This window comes from Mus musculus, chromosome 9 (assembly GCF_000001635.26).
Source record: "Mus musculus strain C57BL/6J chromosome 9, GRCm38.p6 C57BL/6J".
In the NCBI taxonomy this organism is placed as follows: Eukaryota; Metazoa; Chordata; class Mammalia; order Rodentia; family Muridae; genus Mus; species Mus musculus.
The window spans coordinates 63,455,019-63,478,061 of record NC_000075.6 but is presented as its reverse complement, the minus strand read 5'-3'; the positions used below and the strand labels follow the sequence as shown (position 1 = coordinate 63,478,061).

General features: G+C 42.5%; 1 protein-coding gene and 1 long non-coding RNA gene across 12 annotated transcripts in view; one reads left to right on the top strand and one right to left on the bottom strand.

Moving 5' to 3' along the window:
- The window catches only part of Gm16759, a 134,688-nt gene that overhangs the window by 55,943 nt on the left and 55,702 nt on the right, over nt 1-23,043 (bottom strand). For 3 of the 4 annotated variants that reach the window (XR_003948339.1, XR_379542.4, XR_003948340.1), the window contains exon 2: nt 17,179-17,772. This is a non-coding gene — a long non-coding RNA (predicted gene, 16759). Of the gene's footprint in view, nt 1-17,178; nt 17,773-21,995; nt 22,117-23,043 lie in introns of those variants that run through there. The other variant, XR_379543.3, reaches the window with a different exon arrangement.
- Nucleotides 1-23,043, top strand: part of Iqch (IQ motif containing H) — a 181,106-nt gene that overhangs the window by 124,465 nt on the left and 33,598 nt on the right. The window lies entirely within an intron of this gene.

Sequence of the window (23,043 nt, the reverse complement as noted above, 5' to 3'; positions counted from 1 at the left end):
CTGCGGCGCCTACATCCATTCAAATTTCTTCTGGCTAGCCCAGCTGGGACCTGTAATTTACCATGCTGGCATGATAGGACCAAAGGGCACTAGGGCCAAGGAAAAGTGTATAAATAAGAGGGGTGCACTAAGGACAAGCCAACAATGATAAATTAACTCTAGGTAAGGTGAAAAGTCTGTCACAACCACGGGAGATGAGAATGAGGGTCTAAAGAAGGAGAACGGAAGAATGTTTCTTGAAATGTAGGATTTAAATAATAGATGCCAGACATCCAGCCTGGGATAAACACTGAGATTCTGCTTCTAGATAGATAGATAGATAGATAGATAGATAGATAGATAGATAGATAGATAAAGTAGGAGCGTCAGGCAGAACACAGCATTGGATGGGCATAAAATGGAAGAGGGCTGGTCCCTGGAAATGAGCTGGTTGGAACGTGAAACAGACAGTTTCCATCAGGTCTAAGATTTCAGGGTACTGAAAATGGGGAAATCCCAGGCCTTTAGGGACTGCATGCAGAATGCATGGTACTCCAGGAGACAGTTTCGTATTAATCCTGCTGAGGATCTGGCCCTCTCATCTGAGATGGTGGGGAGAGGTCCTGCTTAGAATTACAGAGCATACAGTTCTAAGAAGAACATCAAATACCTCCAAAGGATTTGGGTTGAGGAAAGATGGACATACTCTTTGAACAAACACATTCTGCGGGCCTACTCTGGATGTCCCCCATCACAGGAGCAGAGATAAACAAGCCATGTGCGCTGTTAGCCACTTTATATCTCTCAACCAGTTTCACTTGCTATAGGTTTATGGTGGTCTGTACTTTTTTTGGTTCATAGGCATACATAGTACCTCTGTGACGTTTTATATCATCTAGAAAATGCATTAAGGTTGCGTGCATGCTCACTCTTCCATGAGAGTTATTACAGTGGCAGTCCCCTTAGTTTAACTATCTAATTATTATTTGTTAGTAGAAGGGCTTTTGGAACTTCTAGGAAATCCAGCTCATTGGAGCGTACCCATTTAGGCAAAACACTAATGAAACAAGTGTTTATTGAGCATCTATTATGCACATGCCATTATAGCAGGTGCTAGAAATGCTGCAGAGATAATAGAGATGGGAAAGTGCCTGCCCTCAGGTAGTACACAATGTAGCTGGGGAGACAAGCTAGAAAAATGAATCACAAGAAAAGGCTTAACTGACAACTTCAAAGAACAATAACAGAGACATCAAAAAGGTAATGTCAGTTTAACTGCCAAAACACTTGCTGTGTGCATTCAGATAAGAGCAAGGTCCCTTCTGTTTGGAGCAATCGAGAGAGGTTTTTACAGAATAGGTGGGGTGGGAGCTGAAGGATAATTAAGATTGAAGGAGTGTAAGGAAGAATGTGTTCTAAGTAGAAAGAGGTTGTAAAGGGTAATAGTAAAAACCATGCACAACACGTATGGAGAAAGATGATAATCTGAGTTTTACAAGTATGTTTCACCTCATATAAATATGAATTCATATAACATTTAAACAGATAAACTGTCAAAGATGCAGTATATTGAAATCCCAGATTTACAAATCCTTTGCTTGTAGATAACTGCGAAGGGTGTGTGCATGGGTTCACTATGTGTACATGTTGGGGAAGTGCTCACTCGTGTGTGTGTGTGTGTGTGTGTGTGTGTGTGTGCCTGTGTGTGTGTACCTGTGTGTGTGTATGTGCCTGTGTGTGTGTGTGCCTGTGTGTGTGTACCTGTGTGTGTGTATGTGCCTGTGTGTGTGTATGTGCCTGTGTGTGTGTGTGCCTGTGTGTGTGTACCTGTGTGTGTGTATGTGCCTGTGTGTGTGTGTACCTGTGTGTGTGTATGTGCCTGTGTGTGTGTGTGTACCTGTGTGTGTGTGTGCCTGTGTGTGTGTACCTGTGTGTGTGTATGTGCCTGTGTGTGTGTATGTGCCTGTGTGTGTGTGTGCCTGTGTGTGTGTACCTGTGTGTGTGCCAGTGTGTGGAGGCCAGAGGCTGTCAGGCTGTCATCAGCTGTCTTCCACAATCACTCACCACCTTATTCTGTTTTGAGATGGGATTCCTAGATGGCCTGGAACTCACTGTGCAGACTGTCAGGCCACATGCCTCCTCTCAAGTGCTGATTTAAAGGCAGGTACCACTGTGACTTTTTGTTTGTTTGTTTGTTTTGTTTTGAGACAGGATCTAGAACTTGACTGCCTAGGCAGTAAGTTTCAGAGATGCATCTGTCTTGCTTCTCAAGGTGCGGTGGGGTGAGAGGCACTCACCAGCACACCTGGCTTTCCACGTGGGTGCTGGGGTCGGGCTCAGGTCTTCATACCTGGACAGCAAGCTCCTGACCCTCCTAGCCTTTTCTTCCGTCATACTAATTATTAACCTTGTCAAAAAAAGCCCTCATTTATGAGTGCTAACAGAAATATTTGAAAAAAAAACCCAGGAAAAAGAAACTAAATCTTTTTGTTTCATTCCTTGCTGTGCTAGAGACTGAAGCCACAGCTTCTCATTCTAGGCGGGAATTCCACACTGCACTCCTCCCCAAACACAGTCTTTTAAAACGATTTATTTGTTTGTTTGTTTGTTTATTCATTTTTCTCATCCTGGCCAGTTTCCCCTCCCTTCCTCCTGCCATTCCAGTCCCTCCTCCCACCTTCTTTCTTCCCCCATATCTATGTCTCCTCCCTTCGTTTCCCAGGGATATCAACCAAACATGGTATAACCAGACTGGACACATACCCTCATACCAAAGCTGGATAAGGCAACCCAGTAGGAGGAAAGGGGTCCTAAAAGCAGGCAAAAAAAAAAGCACAGAAATAGCCCCTGCTCTACTGTTAGGAGTCCCAAAAAGAACACCAAACTATACAACCACAATGTATATGCAGAGGACCTAGGTCAGACCATACAGGCTCCTGACTGTCACTTCAGTCTCTATGAGCCCCCATGTGCCCTAGTTAGTTGATTCTGTGGGCTGTGTTCTTGTGGTTTCCTTCACCCCTCTGGCCCAGCACAATCATCAACAGAGAGACTTCATCCAGCAACTAATAGGAGCAGATGCAGAGACCCACAGCCAAACTAAGGCAGAGCCCAGGGAATCCTGCAGAAGACAGGGAGGAAGGATTATGGGACCCAAATCCAATCTTTAAGAAAAAATCTGAAATGAAAAATGGCTACAAGTGCTTAGTAATGGCCCCCTCATCAATAGGACAATCAGAAAAGATGACTTATCACAAGGGGAAAATTGTGAGGAACGACAAAAATGGAGTTCCTGGTGTATATCAGACTATATGCTTCTGCTGCTGATTTATGAGAAAAAGAATGTGAGGGGAAGAAATATTTACTTTAGAGTACAGTTTCAGAGACTTTAGTCTATGGCTACTTGGCTCCATTGCTGTGGGTCTGAAGCAAAGCTGAAGTATCATGCACAAGGGCTAGAGGACAAACTCCATCCTTCAAGCCTTACCCTCAAGTAACCTACATCTCCCAACTAGGCCCCACCCTTCACAGTTCCAGTACCTCCCACTAGTACAGTCAGAGATGCAATCCACTGATGGTTTCACCCATGTGTGCCATATTATATCCCGAGAGTCCCATCTTTGAATGCAGGTTGTATCAGGGACCTTTCATGGGCATATCAAGCCGTTTATTCTGAAAAGTGTTTCTGTGGGTGTCTACATACAGAAAAATCACCTAAGAACATTTCATTGTAATGCTATTTCAGCCTCTCTTCACTCTGGCTAGTATGATACTTTAGATAATTCACTGGGCCTTGATCTATCATTAACAAGTGGAAAATTCCTCCCTGTTTCTCAGAGGATGTTCTGAGAGGCTGAGCAGATAGATACAAGGTGCTGTCGTTACTAAATCAAATGCCATAAGCACATGTAAAACTGTCACAGAGACCCTCAGCAGGTTCTCTAACTGTAAGTGGAATCTGAATCAAATTAGCATTATTTTTAAAAACTCACTGAGCATTATCATCTCAAAGTGATATATAAGCATCAGAAATGAATACATTTATTTCAGAGGATGCAAAACCCGAGGTCTACAGAAACATCATAATTCCTTCTTGTTCATTTCTGTAAGCCCAGCACCTAGCACCCTGTCTGGCAGATAATAGATGCTGAATAAATATTTATTAAATGAATGAATGAATACTTCTCTCTCAGTCCCCCTCTGGTAATATCATTTGCAAGAGCTTCTTATCTTTGTTTTCAAGATCTATAAGGAATTCACCAAGGGAGCTCAATGAGATTTACTTCCCCTCTTTAGGGAAGGTATTTTATTTATATATAAGAGGGTTAATAGTGGATATCTAAATTAAAATTTAATAGGCCTTTGGTATAAACAGAAGTGCCTATTAGTCAGTGTTTCTAAATGCTATAATAGGCACACTGTTAATCACAACTTAATACCTAGCGAAGGGGAAGTGGATCCCAGAGGATCCTGAGACAGTGAAGCAAAGCCTGTCCTTGTAAAGGTTTGCACCTTTGTCAGTGAAAGAGACCTGCGGCCTGTGAGTGATGATGATAACGGTGATGAGCAAGGGACACCAGCACATGGTGACAGGTTTATAGTGTGAAATTACATCAGTGAACAAGTGGCCGACTTTGCTATACATACAATATTGCCATATGTGCTTATTCTTAATGTTTTTATTAACCTCCTTACTTTACAATCCCTAATGTTTAGGAAGCTTGAATCCAAGCCTGAGCCTCAGATCTTGATGGAGCAGCCTGTAGAGCTTACATAGTGAGCTTGTCTCAGTTACCTTTCTCCCACAGATGAACACACCTAAACGAGAAACAGTGTGAGGGGTGAGACTTGAGTCCAGTTCTAGAGGGTTCAGGTCAGGGTTTCACTTGGGCAGAACCTTAAGGTGGGCTTATACGGCAGGCAGAGGAGTTTCTTTGCTCCTGGTGGACAAGGAGAGACATACACATGGGGACCTGGGGAAGACTGAGCTCTCAAGAACCTGCCTCCAGCACAGTGCTGCTTCACCTGCACTCTACCACCTGAAGTCCTCAGAAACCCCCAGAACATGAGCACTTTTCAGAGCATGAACATTTTGCGGGGATACTTCACATCCCAAGCCACAGTAGTCTTGTTTATGTTAGTTTCTCCCAATGCCTCTCACATCCTTGTTTCCTTTTAGAACTAAGACACACTTCCAGGGCAGAGGAACTGTGGGCATACTCACTGGCTGCACACTGTTCAGAAGGCGCACATTTACACAGTACTCAGGACAGTGAGCCTGAGGGCAGAGACGCTTTCCTTAATGCTGAGAAAGAGCAGACCAGACAGTTCCCTACACATCTAATGTGCCCCTTGCCACGTAACACGGCAGAATCAAGGCTGACGCTATCCTCCTACGTCAGCTGTCACCTCACTTTCTGTAGGATGAATGATCCCTTGCAAGGCTGTCCTCCTTTCTCTCCAGCATTATTAAGGTATAGCCAACAAATAAAAATTGGAGGTGTTTAAGGTACACACTGTGATATTTTAATGTATAAGAACACTGTAAAGTGATTATCACAAGTTTGATAACACACCCACTACTTCATATGGCTGCTTCGCTTGTGAGAAATTACTCCTGTATGCCAGTCTTCAGGCACACAGAATTATCAGCTACAGTCACAACGCCACACAATATCACACAGTACTTTTTTTTTTTTTTTTTTTTTTTTTTGATGTAAAAGCATGAGGTAGTTTAATGACGGAGCTCCGGGCCGACACATATCTCCCGCAGGAGACAGAGGTGTCGACCACATGGCGGAGCCATAATGGTGGAGCTCCGGGTTGAACCATATCTCACGCAGGAGACAGTGGATTCGACCCCGAGGCTTGGAAGCTAGGAAGCTAGGGATTTTTATAGAAAAGGGGTGGGGCTGGGGGAGGAATTGGTGTGGTTTCACATGATTGGTCCATTTAAACATCAGCAGCCTGTTAACATTTAACTTAGGTCAGAAGGGTGGGAGATAGGGAGGTGCCGGGCCAGTCCGGCATGTCATTCTCTTTATCTTTATTGCTAAGCAGCCTCAGGAACATCTGAACGACGGGCCTGCCCGGGCATGTCCTGGCCTGTTCTGCTATGTTCTCAGCCCCAGGTTTCAAAGCTCACAAACAACTCTTTGGGCTATTTGACATATATTACATGAATCACAGGTCTCAAGTTTTATTTCCTTTCATTCCCCTCTTCTTCTACTAAGTAATTCTAATCTTAGAATTTTAGAAGTCTATATCTCTATGTGGAGAATAGATATCATAAGAACAAAAACAGAATAAGAAGGGATAGTAAACAAAACTAGGCAGGGACCCTTCTAGTGAGGCTTGAGGGTCTGGGCATGATGTAGGTGTATGTAGATCAGATCTCTGGCTGGAACTGGTGAGATGTCTTTTGGGGTACCTGGCTCGTTTGCTGTAGCCAATTGTGACCAGCCTTCTTTCTGCACCACCTGCAAGCCTTTTAACTTAGCATACAGATTATTATTACAATAACATGTAGGTTTAAACACATCATTTAAGACAGTGATGGGCATGGGGGCCCCAAGAGGGAGTATTTTCAGTTCTAAATAGGGCAAGGGGAAGGAGCACCAAGTCTGCACCAGTCTCTTTTAGAATTCTATTCATCTTTTCTACCTGTCCTGAGCTTTGGAGCCTGTATGCACAATGTAACTTCTAACCAATCTCTAACATCTTGGCCAGTCCCTGATTTACCTGGGCAACAAAGGCAGGTCCACTACCTCGGGAAGATTTCTTCTAGGATCTTCTTGGCTATCACATTGGCCGTCTCAGTCCTGCTTGGAAAAGCTTCTACCCACCTTGAAAAGGTGTCTTCAACCGCAAGGCTACTGCCATCCTTGTACCAGCTCGAACTCTCAGGCCAAGGCTGATCTGATCCTTCAGATCATTTTGAGTACCAGTTTCTTCTGCCAGAACGTCAGCGCAGTGATGAGTAGGGCAGTAGGGTATCGAGATTGAGGACAGCAGGTGGAGCGAAGGTCACTCGTTCAGTCAACAAAAAGCTCTGATAATGTGTCACAGGAGCGTTGGTCGTCATCCATCAGTCAGGGGGCTTTTGGATAATGCTTTCAAGAGTGTGGGGTGCCACTACAGTTATTTGCTGGGACAGAAGTTTTAAGTGGGCAGATGTCTCCCTCGATGGTTAGCAGCTTAGGGCGGGGCCACCCTCCAAGGGACCTTTCAGGGTTCCTGGGTGTCACACAGATCTTGGTGGGACCTCCAAATGAAAGAACCTAGTGGGGAAACCCCCACTGAATTCCCGATTCGGCATGCACCCAAGAATCACGAACAGACGACCATCTTGATGTAAAAGCATGAGATAGTTTAATGACAGAGCTCCAGGCCGACACATATCTCCCGCAGGAGACAGAGGTGTCAACCACATGGCAGAGCCATAATGGTGGAGCTCCGGGTCGAACCGTATCTCACGCAGGAGACAGTAAATTCATCCCACACAGTACTTTTTAATAGTTTATTCAATTTGAAGTATTTCTCCTACCTCCTGACCCCTGCTAGACATTTTTAGGTTCTATATGTAGGTAAAACCATGTATGCTCGTCTTCCTATGCCTAACTTATTTCACTTGCCATAGTGTCCTTCAGGCTCACTCATGTTATCACAAATGTTAGAATTTCCCTCTCAATGGCTAATATGCCATTTTGTGCATCTACATCTGTATGTGTATACACCACAATTTCTTTATCTATCAACCAATTAAATAACTGTCTCAAGATCTTGGGTATTATGAATGATGCTGTTATGAACATAGAGATGTGTATCTCTTCAAAATAATGACTTTATTTTCTTTGGGTATACACCCGATAGCGGAATTGCTGAATCATATGATAATTCTCTTATTTTTATTTATTTCTAAAGATTTGGGGATTTATGATTATTTTTAAATTTTTCTAACTTTTAAAAAATTTTATATTTGCATTATGCCTACATGTATGTATGTATGTGTACCACGTGTGTACCTGGATCAGAAGTTCCCCAGAACTGGAGTTACAGACAGTTATAAGCCACTATGTGAGTACTGGCAACTGAAACCAGGTCCTCTGAAGGAGCAGCCAGTGCTTAACTACTGAGCCATCTCTCCACTCTCCCTATTCTTTCTCTTTCTCAGGAGACACTGTAATTTTTTCCATACTGGCAATGGTAGTTATAATTATAATAATATACTATATCTTTCTATGGAGCCCTGGCTCTCCTGGAACTTGTTATGTAGACCACACTAGTCTTGAACTGACAGAAATTCAACTGCCTTCATTTCCTGAGTTCTGGGATTAAAGGTGTTTGCTGCCACATGGGGCAATGAATGGACCACACCCACACCATGGCAATAGCTGTTCTAATACATGTGAGGATCTCATGGTTCCAATATGCATGTCATTGATAATTAGTTGAACACCCTTCATATGTCTACTGGCCTCTTGTATGTCTTCTTTAGAAATGGTCTGTTTAATCTCCTACCCATTTTTAAGTCAAGTTGTCCATTGCTGTTGAGCTAATGGGCTCCACAAAACTGTCCTTAACTCTCAATAATTTTTCCTGTAGCATGAAGTTGGAATGACAATGATACACAGGATAATTTGCCTCAGATATTACCTATTCCCTCCTGCAATAAATATGGTGTTATTTGTGGATTTTATGTATCACATCCATAGGACTCTCCAAAACAAGTTAGTGACTCCATTTTCAACAAATGTATTATCTTCCTACCTCTCAGTCTGCCTTTATCCCAACTTGCCTTTCATTTTTTGTCTGTTAGTATGCAAGTTTTAAATTCCCTCCTTTCAAAATTCAACTCTACATGGAAACCTACCTTAATTAATCCCCTTTCAACTGCTGCTTAATCTTCTAGTTTCATGGAGCTGAGATGTGTAGTACCAATAGTCAGAGTAAGTGCTCTAATAACCATTGTAAATTATTATCCCTAATTTACAAATGAGGAAACTGTGGCTACTATGCCATATTCAGGGCCACATTGCTATGAAGCAGCTAAGTCAGGTTCCAACCATGACTTATGTGACTACAAGCTTGTGGTCTTTCCCAGCTAACACTGTAGTGCTGCACAGGCTGATGATGACTCTCTTGTAAGCACCACCCCCCCGCCCACACACACACCAGAGAAAATGTCTATTCCCTTGCATTTCCTCAATATGCTAGTTGAATTGAGTTGAACAGCTTAAAGCCAGAAAAACACATCTCCTATTTTTGTTAATATATTCCATCCTTGTGCTCAGCACATAAGGTAATCGTTAAATGTTAATGACTAAGAGAAATGGAATAAAATCAGTGTTGTGGTAGCCATTTTTAAGCTTTAAGAGTTTAAATGTGCAGCCCATATACTATACCACAGCTGGGAGCACCATATTGCCATTAAGCCAGAAGGTGGATTCACGGGATGGGAACATTGAAAACAGACACCACAAGAATGGCTAAGTCAGTTTTCCAAACCACTTTCTATAAGTAGCTGCTGCACCCCCACACCCACCACCACCAATAATAATTTCACAATGATTAGCCAGACTGTTAGGTAAGGAATCCCAGGAAACACTGTAAGAGGGGTTTAGAGTAACTGCTCAAGTATTTAGACAAAATGGAGGTGACTCAAGTGTTAGGTCAAATAGTAGGGGCACTTAGGTAGGATCATTCCCCTTCCATTGGTGCTACTGTCGACCCTTCTAGCATGTAATTTGTCATTATTCTTGTAAGTGTATGGATAAGTGCAGCCCACATCCAGTACACATGGGCATCTGAGTATCTCTCAGGGATGGAAGTGCTGTCTTACGTCACCAGTGTCTGCCCCTTTTCTTTCTTTGCTCATAACACAAGTTTCCTGTTTTGTTTTGTTTTGTTTTGTTTTGTTTTGTTTTGCCAAGCCCTTCCTATGTAGCTTTTTAACTTAATTAAATATATAGGCAATTACTGACACCATCTGTCTTTGCAGAAAAAGAACAAGAAGTGGCATACAAGCCTGGAATTCTGAAGGGACTCCTTTAACAAAATCTTCTAGCTTTATCAGCGGTATTAGTTTTTAAGAGCCCTTCTGTTATTTTTAATTATTTATATTTCTCTAGTAATAACTAATTTGAGCTAACTTAAAATGTGATGGCATTGGTATGTTTTAAAAATAAAATATCAGGTAGTGCATGACTTTTCAGTAAAACAACAACATAAACATGTGGTTGAACATCTGTTACTAGTACAGTCTAACACAGCACTTAAAATCCTTTATAAAATTACATGAATCTTTTACATAAATAGAAATGTTTTAACAATACGCATATTCCTTCCAACATATATTTCACTTTCTTAAACATAAGATTTACTGTATTGTTGGATTCAAATCCTTATGAACAAATAAAAAGGCCCCCTTCTTGTGAAGCTGATCTGCTCATCACGCCACAGGCCTGGCTGACCTGGAGGACCTACTTAACTTAGGCCTGTTGTTTTTTTTAACCTCTCTAAGGTTCTATACAAATTTCTACATATATAAAAGATATTAAACCAACCACTGAAATCTGTTCAGGCAGAGTAAGGAACCTTTACAAAAACCAAGCCCCAACAAATCAGTGAAGCCCACCCCTCCCTAAGGGGGAGCACGGGAAGGCAGAAAGCTGACAAAAGTTCTCCTAAGTTTAGCATCTACTTCCAGGTCAGACAACTGAGCCCTTCCCTACACATGGCGAAGCATGTGTTGACTATCTCCTACTACACCACCGCAGTGAGGTTCCCTACCCTCTGCAACAGACGTGCAGAGCACGAAGTCATTTCTAAAGCTCAAAACAAAGACACTTTCCAAGTAAATAAATAACACTGTGAAACTTCAAGTCACGTTGAAGACCTAGAGAATATGCCACCCCAGATTTTAGGGGGTATGAACAAAAGAAGAGAGAAATATGAAAAAGTAATTTCACAATTGCTTTTTATGTGAGACATTTAGTGGGCATAAACAGCTAAAACTCAGATTTGATCCTTACAGATTTGATAACTGAGAGCCTTCTGGTGAATCCTTCAGAAATGAAAGCACATTAAGAGACAGTGCAGTGAATGAATGGGTAGAGAGGAGGAGGAAGAGAAATGGGGTAGAAAAAAGGAAGGATTTATGTATTTAGACTTGTACAACCACCACCTTTATCAAATTTGACATTTATTTCACTCCTCCCATTAATTCTGTTTGTTCATTTGTTAGAAATCTACTCAGGGGTCATTGGTTCCAGAGAGGTGGTCAGTTACAAGCAGCCTCTGGGGGCAGCTTGGCAGCCAGGAGGTTAAGATGGGCAGAGCCCAGGGAAGGTAGGTGGGAAAGCCAGACTCACCACACTTACTCAGACGGAAGTCTCAAGATGACTTTTTGTCAGTGGTGAATCTACTAGAATGTTTCCCAAGGCCCCAGAGCTTCTTCACCCATGTACTTCTGGAAAGAATTTCAGGAGTTACTGGTCTGAGGTAGGAGGCTTGGACAGTATTTCTCTGTCCTGACAAATCTCTGGAAATATAATTCTCAAGGTACTCTACAGATAAATGATAAGAAATGAGGCAGAAGGATGGTAAGATCCACAGGGAATTGGGGGCCCTCCTGGCTTCAGAACTATCTAGTAACTCGTGGCACTTCCTGACATGACTTCTCTGGCCCAGCTCTGTCCTCACTAGGATCAAGCATGGCAGAGGAAACCTGGGCTCTGGACTTTAACTCCACCGTGGCTTGGCTGGAATCTTTGACCCTCCATTTCCACTTATATAAACACATACTCACTATCTACTCCACAAGGCTGTTGTGAGGATGGCGGAAAAAAAAAATCCCACAGAGCCTTGCACTTAATAGCCCTTAGTACTCACTTCCCTTCCTCTTTCCTCTCCCACATTTCCTTTCTGTAGTCTGCCCTACATGAGATCAAATAGGAAGTTTCCTAAATACCACAGCCATAAGAATGATGACATGCTGTCTTGATAGAATGATCACTCTTTCAAACACAAGACGCTGTAGGCAGCAAAGACAAAGTGGAATCCAAGCTGTCTTCCGGATAACCAGCCTCCAAAGGCTGCACTATAATAAATATGCCACCTAGGAGCCATGCCTCCACCACCACCAGATCATTCAGGATTTAGTAAATTACTGGGTTAATGTGATGGAGATGAGAAGGCTCCCTGAGGAGGACATAGAAACTTGGGGTGGGAGATGCAGTGTGGTGATTGAGCAGGGTAAGAAGGTGGAAGGTGTGTCTTGGGCTCAGCTTTCCTAGGTCATGTGTTAACCAGTCTGACCAGCCCTGCCTGCCTTGTGGATCCGATGGTGCCCCACCCAGAAGCTGACATAAAACGAAAGCCTGTGATTTAGAGCAGGAACAAGTTGCCTGGCTTTTGGAAGAGTGACACTGTGTCCTTAGAGGGCATTCAGTCTACCTGATACTTTGCTTACGATATTGTGCTAATGAGTTGTTATCTCCTCTGTCCCATGGCTGCTTACTAAGCCCTGTGTGTATTGTGGGTCGCTAGTTAGCTTTAGTGTATGTGATGGATATTTGTTGGACATACATAGCAAAGTTTTATTAGGTTCTGACTTGAAAAGTAGCTAAGGCAAACCCAGAAGGCCACTTGAGAGGTAGTTTGTCATAGACCTGTTTATTCAGTTATCATCTATACCCAACCACAGTCAAATAAGGGACACACAGATTATGCAACTGTCTATACTACAATGGATGTGTGTGTAACAACCTTATTGATATACCTTATGCCATAAAGGTCACTTCCCCAAAGGAGGTACTTAGTAGTTCTGCATGTATTTAGACTTGCACAACCACCACCTTTATCAAATTTGACATTTATTTCACTCCTCCCCATCCAATGACTATAGAACCCTTAGTAGCCATTTCCCATCCCTCTTCTCCTTATCCACTGTGAACTACTTTCTGTCTCTATGGATTTCATTATCTTAGGCATCTCATGTAAGTGTGATCATACAGTGGGTGGTCTTTGGTGACTTTTCTTTGATGTACTGTGTTTTCAAAGTTCAGTCACATGGTAGCAAGTATTGGTTGTACCGATGATTCTTTTTTATGGTTCAGTAATATTCTTTTGTATGGCTATACCACATTTTGTTTTTCCACCAGTTAAAGGATATTAATTGCGTCTACTTTTCACTGAAAGAGCTTGGATGACACAAAGCTCTTTGGGTCCTGATCCTTCTTAAGTACTGACTGCCAGAGGCAGAGTTAGGGCAGACATGATAACTCAGTTGTTTGCTCTGGACTTTTGTTCTTAGAGATGGAAAGACAATGATCTTTGCTTTGAGCATTCATGGAAGTTTTTGCAGAAATACGTTTTCCTTTCTTTGCATTACATGTCCACTAGTGGAATCTATGGGTCACAGTGTAACACAGTGTAAGTTTAGCTTTTGAGGATTTAACTACGATCTCTTCTCATGTTGTTTAGTTTAATTATCCAATGGAGACATATTGATTGGCATGACTTCTATCGAGTGTCATGCTAGGTGTTGGTTGGGATACAGAAATGTAAAAACAGGCTTCTGTTCTTGGCCTCATTTTCTTTCTTGGAATGTCTCAAACTTAAATAAACTAGCCTTGGATTTACCACCAAGAACATTGAACTGTGGTCTGAACTCTGCTCTCATCCATGTCTCTTCCTTGTCAGAGCCTTGCCCCTAGGCTCTAAAGCAGGTGGGCTAGATGAACTCTAAAGCCATCACTTTCACAATCCATGTTTCTTGCCTATGTAGTCTGCAACCAGAATTATTGTTTCTAGGAGACTAGGGTTTACTGGGGCTGCAGAGCAGCCTAGGGAGGACAGGGGACTGTACTGGGATGCGTTGTGAGGCCTGAGGCCTGTGTAGGTGCTCTCCTCCTCACCCAGAGACTACCTTGCTTTGCACAAAAGTCCTCCATGCACACAAGGACTGCACACAGAAAGCCTCCCTGCTACACAACAAGAGCTCTTCTGCTTTGAACACTCCCACAAAGAAAGCCTTTTAGATCAGACAAAGCACATCCTAAGGGCCGGCCACTTCTCAGAGAAGCCGGTCATCCCCCAGCCCTGATATACAGCCTGAGAGTCACTAACCGCCACACGGAGTGTGGGATTCCTTCTCTCCATCACATGCAGGGGCAAACAATCAATAGTCCTTTAAAAACTGGTTATGGAAATTAGATTTTCATGTTTACTAATGTTTAGTGATCAATTTCCAAATAAGAAAATGGCCTTCCAAAAAGCCATAAAAAGGCAAGAAAATGCTTAAGCAGAAACAAAAGAAAGAAAAATGAGTGTGTAATTCTGTACACTAAGATTATAAATAATACCAATTAGGTCATCAGTTTTTAATAACACAAGAAGGATCATAAATTGTGATGACAGAAGCCCAGAGTAGGAAACAGAAAATGCAAGAGTGTACTTAAAATTGTGATTTTTTTTTAAAGTGAGAAACAGTGTAGCTGCTGCTGCTGCAGTTTTAAACTTCATTTTTTTTTCATTTTAGAGAACCAAATTAATCAATTTCTAGTGTGATTTTTGGCATATCCTGAAAGAATTTCTAATGTGGCAGAGAAGTTCCTAGTGCCATAGAAAAAGCTGGTCTATTGATGCTGGTAACTAGTGTTACAGATGAGTGAGACTAAGGGTTATGAACTTGGGCTCTGCTACCAGTTAGTTCCTCATTGAATGACAGGAGCTGAGAGAGTCTGTCCACCTCCCACGTAGTCAGAGAGTGAGGAGGTGGGTGAGAAGGTTGTTCTGTGCTTCCAGGCTAGAACTGCCTCAGAGCCCACAGCACCTACGGCCTTTCCAGTTTTACAGATGTTTCACCTGTCCTCATCCTGTAGGGTCCAAATGCACTCGAATGGAATCTGATTTAAGCATCCTTTCTTAAAAAGTGTCGTTACTTTGTGGACACTTTAAAAATATTTCTTGTTATTTTATTCCAAATTTTCATACTTGGAAGCCATTAACTTTTTTGTTTTGTCTTTTTTTGTTTTTTGTTTTGTTTTGTTTTCAAAAAAACAGAGTTTCTCTGTGTATTTCTGGCTGTCTTGGAACTCACTCCATAGACCAAGCTGGACCCAAACTCACAGAGATCAGCCTGCCACTGCCTCTCGAGTACAGACTAAAGGTGTGTACCAGCACTGCCCAGTTGTCATTAACTATTTTTTAAAATGTAAATATTTTAAATCTAAATATCTAAACGTTTGAAAATCATGGAGGCGGGAGGCATACTGGGTTATTTGGCCCTGACTGCTAAGAGCCGGGACTCGGGTGCTTTATTGCCTCTGACCCTGTAGACTCTAAGAACCAAAATAAGGCCCTGAGTAGGGCGGGAGATGTCCAAGGATGGATGCTTTAGCTGTTTGAAGATGGCCTTATGGAGATGTAATTTGTCATGCCCGAAGGGCAAACAATATTAATCGCAGCATGGGAAGTACTTCAGGAGGGACTCCAGAAGTTTCAGTTGTTGATCAGGTAGTCTGGTTAGGGACTGTTCCCATCTCTTAGAGACTTCTAGAAAACATTGGGCTATCCCAGAAATGGCCACTAGGTGGCAACAGGCCAAGAGGCAGCTGTTCCTCTGTCTATGGATTTGTTTTAATGCAATGCAAACAACTCTTACTAAAATATCACAATCATATTTACAAATTAAAAATTCTGTCAGTGCAGTGTACCCACTTACTTAAACATTAAGTGTCAGGTATGTCTACTACATGGAGCACTCAATGCTGTCTGACATTTTAATAATCCAAGATGGGAAGAGATGTCATTTACTATGGCAAAGAGATCACTACTTCATGTTTATGGAGATGCTGGGGCCTGTTCTGCATCCTGTGTCTGAGATGAAGGCAAGTATATAAAAGTCAGAGTCCAACAACTGAGACCTCCTACTACCCTGACTATCAAACTGTCTCCAAAGTTCTATGGGAAGAATGATCATGGGAACAGACAGACTTGGGTCTGCCAGGCCCTACAGTAATAGCCTCATGTAGTCACCTCACCACAGACCACAGGGATCCATGCTGTTAGGCCCGCTGTGTTTGGTTTGATTTTGCAGTATTAGTGATTGAACCTAAGGCCTCATGTGTGCTAGGCAAATACTCTATCATTAAGATGCAGTCACCGCCTTTGGCTTGTGTTAATAGACAAGGAAGTAGGGCCAGAGAGAGGGAACAAAATTGCTGATGACCAGACAGACAGCAGAGGAAAGACTGGCATCTTCAGCAAGTCCTTGTAACTCTGGTCCCAGGGTCTCATTCCAGGAGGTCGCTTGCCTCTGCTAAACCACTATCCTCTTTAGTCTTTACCCTCAGCTGCGGATGCTTCTCTCTCCCTACTTATCGCCCTAGCCTTCAAAAGCTTAGTGCATGTGGACCAAACCATGGTGAGAAGCAGGATGGATGACTGGTCTCTACCACAGTCTCTTAGATAAGGCTTCAGGTCCTATGGGCCTCACCTGTCTCAAGAATGACAACAGAGATGAGATGCCTCCTTACCAGGGCCTGATTTGTCTTTAAGCCTACAGTATAGCCCAACACATGCTCCTGAAATACAGTGAGAAAGAAGAAGTGCCTTAGCTCTCATCCTGTCCACCAAAACATTGTCCAACAGAAGTATCTCAAGCTGAACAAACCTACCCCTGAAGCCTGGATTTACCCTGTAACTTGTCCTTAATCTGCTCTACTGGGAAATAGTCCTTCCATTTTCTGGAGAAATTTAAGATATCTTTGATTCTCTGACTCTTCTTTTTGTCACATGTCCCACACGAGACCCATCAGGATGTCCTCTAAGATCTGATTTTGAGATGTGTCTGTGTCCTTTCACCCATAATGGTTCCCATTCTTTCTGATCTTTCCACTGCCATCTGTCACCCAAACTTCTATGGCAGTGTCATCCTGACTAGACTCATGTCTCCATCCTTGACAGTCATAGTTTCTTCTCTTACTGCATACCAGCTCTTCAAAAATAGACACCAGAACATGTAATTCCTCTCTACTCAACACCGGTGGTCCAACAAATTCTCAGCCTCTGATATTGTATCCTCGCCCCACACTGGGTCCTCCTCTTTGGTAAAGCGCAACAAACTAGAGACAGTTAAGCCACAAGTCCTTTCTTGCCACTTAGTGGTATATGGAAAATAAGCCCTTTACTCACCATAGTCAAGCCAGAAGAACACAAGGAACCTTGGACTCCCCACAGCTGGATCCTGCCACCCACAGAGGAGCTAGACATATAACTTGGCTTCTTCAGCTTAGCCATTGCTGTGTTGCTCGTGGGTTTGACAGGTGGTTTGGCCTTTCTTTAGGAAGAATCAAATGGTCCAATGATAGATTTTCCATCAGATTTAGAACCATAAATCTGAACAAAAACATGGGTAAGGGCAGTCATTCCTATATCCCTCAGTCAAACAGGCTGCTGAGGAGAATGGCTATACATCACAGCTTACTCTGAAGGCCTGGTTACCAGCTCTGTAGTGGGTGAATTCTCAGTGCTGTATCTCTTAAGCTTGGTCAATTTGCAGAATAAGTCTTTTTTTTTTTAATTTTCCACCAGGTGGTAAATCTTCACAATCCCTAGGTAGCGTCATAGACATGTCTGGAGGCAATGGAGGGATGGTCCACCTGGATCATAATCTTGAGGTACTAGTCAAGGGAAATGTCACCCAAAAAGGTGACTTAATTGTATCTCAGACACTGATAGCATAAACCTGGATCGTTGGCCTCTTAACTGCTCAGAGCCTCAGTTTCCCTACAGAAAAGAGAAGGGGGTGAAAATGTTAAGATGAGTTTGTAAAAAACATCTGTAGATTCTTTTTTTCCCCATTTTTATTAGATATTTTCTTTATTTACATTTCAAATTTTAACCCTTTTCCTTGTTTCTCCTCCAACCTCCCCCCATCCAATCCCCCTTCCCCTGCTCACTAACCCACCCATTCCCACTTCCCTATCCTGGCATTCCCCTACACTGGGACATTGATCCTTCATAAGACCAAGGGCCTCTCCTCTCACTGATATTCCACAAGGCCATTCTCTGATACATATGGGACTGAAGCCTTGAGTCCCTCCTTGTGTACTCTTTGGTTGGTGGCTTAGTCCCTGGGAGCTCTGGGGGGGTCTGGTTAGTTCATATTGATGTTCCTCCTATGGGGCTGCAAACCCCTTTAGCTCATTGGGTCCTTTCTCTAGCTCCTTCATTGGGGACCTTGTGCTTAGTCTAATGGATGGCTGTGAGCCTCCACTTCTGTATTTGTCAGACACTGGTAGAGCCCCTCAGGAGACAGCTATATCAGGATCCTGTCAGCAAGCACTTGTTGGCATCCACAATAGTGTCTGGGTTTGGTGACTGTATATGGGATGGATCCCCAGGTGGGACAGTCACTGGATGGCCTTTCCTTCAGTTTCTGCTCCAAACTCTTAAAGCTCACAAATTCTGGTTCTTCGATGCTTACTACATAATCTATAACCTTGTCTCTCAGTCTCATTTTTACCCTCAGGCTCACAAAAGGCAGCTAGCAAGAAGCAAGACAAAGCTCTTTGCCATGGAACTTGACTTGCACTTGAAGACAATTACAGAATGTAGGACCAAAGCACAGCTGCCCACATCTGTATGCTCTACCACCCATCCATTCTGCCTGTCACCAGAAAGAGGCAGAAGCAGCAGGGGTGAGCAGGCGGCCTCCATCTGCCCAGAGTACCTAAGGCAAAAGGGGCTTTATATTAAGTCTCTCTCCCACTCCTTCTCACATAGAAGCACGTTGTTGCCTTGTCATACCAAAGAACCTGAGAGCAGAACAATTCTGGCCCGTGTTAGTTCTCTAAATCCAGGCATAATATCCAGGGAGGTAGAGAGCTAGGACCTCCTCTTCCCCACACTGGGCCCTCCTCTTTGGTAAAGGTGCAATGGATTAGAGATTGTTAAGACATATACATAAGTATTATTTTCAAGCAATCCCACGTTTACAAGGTAACAAAGAGTTGAAGATAAGTTAACATTTTTACTTAACTCATCATAACCAGAGTAGCAGTATTTCAGTATTCATTAGTATCAAATATTATTCATGAGGTATTCCTTTTTATCGCCTCAATCTTGGAGATTCAGCATGTGTACCAGCAACATTTCAAGTGCCCAGTGGCTACATGTGCTGGTAGCTACCATGTTAGATGGTGCATATCCTGAATGTGTCTGAGAATATCCATGAAAGTGCAGTTATAATTCTGCTAATATTGACACTGATGGTTAGCATGTCCTAATATTCTCATCTGGTCTTTTGTGTACTTACTATTTTTGCAAAGCTCGGGTTATGTTGCTTATGTGACTGCTTATCCTCCTTTTTGTACACACGGTATCCTCATGTTATTCACAATCATCATCTCTCATAATAATATCACATACCATCTTATCACTCGGATATATTCTAATTTTCTTATCTAATGCTCAAATGCTGGAAAGCTATAGGTTTTCAGTATTGCAAATAATGCAGTTGGTGGTGGTGTTTGTGTTCTTTTTTGTTTGTTTGTTTGTTTTTGTTTTTCAAGACAGGATTTCTCTGTATAGCCCTGGCTGTCCTGGAACTCACTTTGTAGAGCAGGCTGGCCTCGAACTCAGAAATCTGCCTGCCTCTACCTCCCAAGTGCTGGTATTAAAGGCGTGCACCACCATGCCCGGCTCGTTGTTTGTGTTCTTAAGGCTTTGGTGTGAGTTTCCCTAGCATTCTTGCTATTTTCAGCAAAACCATTTTTGAAAAGCATCAAGCAAACAGTTATCATGTGACAAGAAATAGGACTTGTAGGTTCTGCTGCACCTTTGATGCTTAGTTGTGACTCAGAGAGAACCACATTACCACCTATGTTAGAGTTGCTTCATTTATAAAGTAAACTGATCATATTGGGTGATTTTTAAAAAGTCTTTCCTGCACTATCCTTACCTTCAAATCTAATCAATTAATCCTCAGGCTAGTCATTACAAGCCATCATAGCAAGTCATGTCAAAGTCACCACCATTGTCCTTATCCATTCTCAGAGTGGTTTATATACAGGCCACTGTCATGGCTCGCTTGTGTCCACTACAGGAAACTGTAAGTTTTTAAAGTTAACATTGAATTTCAAATTCAAAAATAAGGTTAAGTAAGAGGCAGTAAGCACATGGGACACGTACCAAGGAAGTAGAGAGGGCTATTTGGTTGATCTGAAACTGGACTCAGCCCTAAGAGGCCCCAGAGACCTGCTCCTGAATGGTTCTAGAGGCAATCACAGTATGATACTGGAATAGAGTGTAGATTCTGCCTCACCAACCATACCCCCACACACTGGGGCCGTGGGAAGACAAAGACTTAGCAGCCTCCCCTAAAGGACCAACAATCTAGAGGGGGAGATCAGATCCCCTGTACACAAACAAGCATGCCTTGGAAAATGTTTTCAGCATGAAAAACCAGATGGAAAATGGAACAATTATCTGAGCAAATCAGGCAAGCCTGCTGTTGAGGAAGAGGCTTCAGGAAATGTGTCCTATTTCCTTCCAGAACCAAGGGGATAGGGCAGCCTGGGGAAGCAAAAATACTAGCCTCTAGCAAATTCAGAGCCTAGCCATGCTCTACCATCTCAGGTAAACTGTGAAGCAGTTTTTGGTCTCAGTATCTTTACAAGTAAACTGGAACTAGAGTAGTAGGCACCTGGCCCAAAGCCCACCACCACAGCCAAACCAGTTAGGAAATGGTGCCATCTGATAACCACACAAAGTCTGCCTCCTAAGACTCTTTTTAAAAGACAGCATTTCCCACTGTTAGTCTAGGCTGGCCTTGAACTTGTAATCTTTGTTTGATTCAGCCTCCTGAGTGCTGAGATTATGGGCTTGCACCACTGTGCTCAGTGAGGAATCTGTTCACTTAAAGGGAATGCTTAGTATAAGTAACATTTGTATTCAACTTTATCAGGCAATTTTATGTGTGTTTGGGGGTTTTGTTTGTTTTTCAAAACCCCACGTGGTAGGTATTGCTGTTTGTACCTGACCTGATCCTTAAGGACACTGAGACTGAGAGCATACATTAGATACAAGTCTAATGGTTTGCTGCGTGTGAGGCTATACACAGGCAGGCGCTCCACACCTTGGTCCTGTCTTTCCCTATACATTATGCTGCTTTCTTATCAAAAGCCTTGTCACCAAGACATCAATATAGTTAACAAAAACATCAGTAATGTTTTGTGTATCTCTTTTTGAACAAGAGCACCAAAGCATGAGAAGAGAAACTCTGGAGAGGGACATGTAGGAACAGCAAGCTCAGTCTCTCCTCATAGGGAACAGGAGATTTCTGTCCCCATCTGATTTACATGTAATTCTGTACAGCAGGAAATATTTAAGTTGACAAATAGCATGTTTACAACTGCAGCAGATACTTGGCAGTTAGTTCTTAACAATTGTTGCAAATGTGATTTATTTGTTGTTATGAAAGAGGATTACTGTGAGAATATGATCCTGAAATTAGCTTCAGTTTAGCAAGGGGCCCTGACAGCTTGACCCCTTAATATTCTTATAATGATGTCATTTACATTCAATGCTTACTCAAGTCACTCACTGCTAGATTTGTGAGAGAGGAGTCCACTCTAGGGCAGATGTATTATGTATTTTAACATACAGAGTTGGTGAGTGGGGCACTTGTAGGCCTTCTAAGAGGAAAAAAATATTTAATCAAATCTTCATGAAAATGTGTTAGTTTCCAACTTCCTACGGTGAAAATGCATTACTGATAATTACAGCATGCTCCAGAAATACAATACTTTATGTTTTCTCCACAAGACACTTCCATGGCATAGGCTGCATTAAACAAGAACACGTTCTGATTCTCTGCAACTCTGACTTTTAATTTGACTGGAGGATTGGTACAGCATCAATACCCTCTCTTCCAGAGGTGCATGAGAGGAGGGTGGGCTTGGGGCCAGGCAGAAATGATTAGAATCTGAGTGCCACCCCTTACTTACTCTGGAGACTTAGGTACCTCCCGAACCTGTTTCTCTATCTGTGGCATGGCTTGTAGTTTTTAAAGTACCTAGAAAGAGCAAAGAAGTCTGTGTTCACACCAGATGTTCTTGGTCCACGCAAAGCATGACTTTATTACTAGTTTTTTTGTTTTTTTTTTTTTTTTTTTTTTTTTGGTTTTTTTGAGACAGGGTTTCTCTGTATAGCCCTGGCTGTCCTGGAACTCACTTTGTAGACCAGGCTGGCCTCGAACTCAGAAATCCGCCTGCCTCTGCCTCCCGAGTGCTGGGATTAAAGGCATGCGCCACCATGCCCGGCCACTTTACTACTAGTTTAAAGGTCAAATGTCACCTTCAGAGGCAGCCTGGACACCACCAGCCAAACCCAGTCTGTCCTTTCTACTTCCATAATCATTGTTACAGTGCACATTACACTGATCTGTGATGCACTGAGCATATGTGGATTTGTCATCTTGATGGCATGACCTAGTGACTCTCTAGTGACATGGCATGATCTGCCATAATCATTCAACAAAGTTGGATTCTGGGTATCTCATGGGAGTCTAAAATGACAAGTCACCTTAAAGGAAAAGGAGAAGGTAGCACATGACCTACTTTTGTCACTGCCAGTTAAAGACATAGTAGATGCTCAGTAAATGTCTGTCAAATAAATTAATAACCAACACTCAATTATCTACCTAGCCCACAGTAAATATGTAACTAACCTGTCTGTTTTTCACAGCATTTAAATTTTTGTTTCGTTATAGTCTGCTCAGAATTCCAGGTGTTATCATCAGGTCACTGTTGAGGGCGCTGTGAATTTGCAGGCTGATAATGTAAAATAGAAGTTTAAAATGGTAGACTTAAGCTTACACCTTATCTCTGGAATGTTCTGATAAAAATCACATTTTTTTTTCCAAACTCAAGGCAAACTCTCCTTTCTTACCCCATCCTATCTGCACACACTTTTCCAATTTAGTTACCACCCTCCTTAGCTTTTATTCAGTCTCAGTAGAGAACATTGCCCTGCCCACCTCTGAAATGACAAACC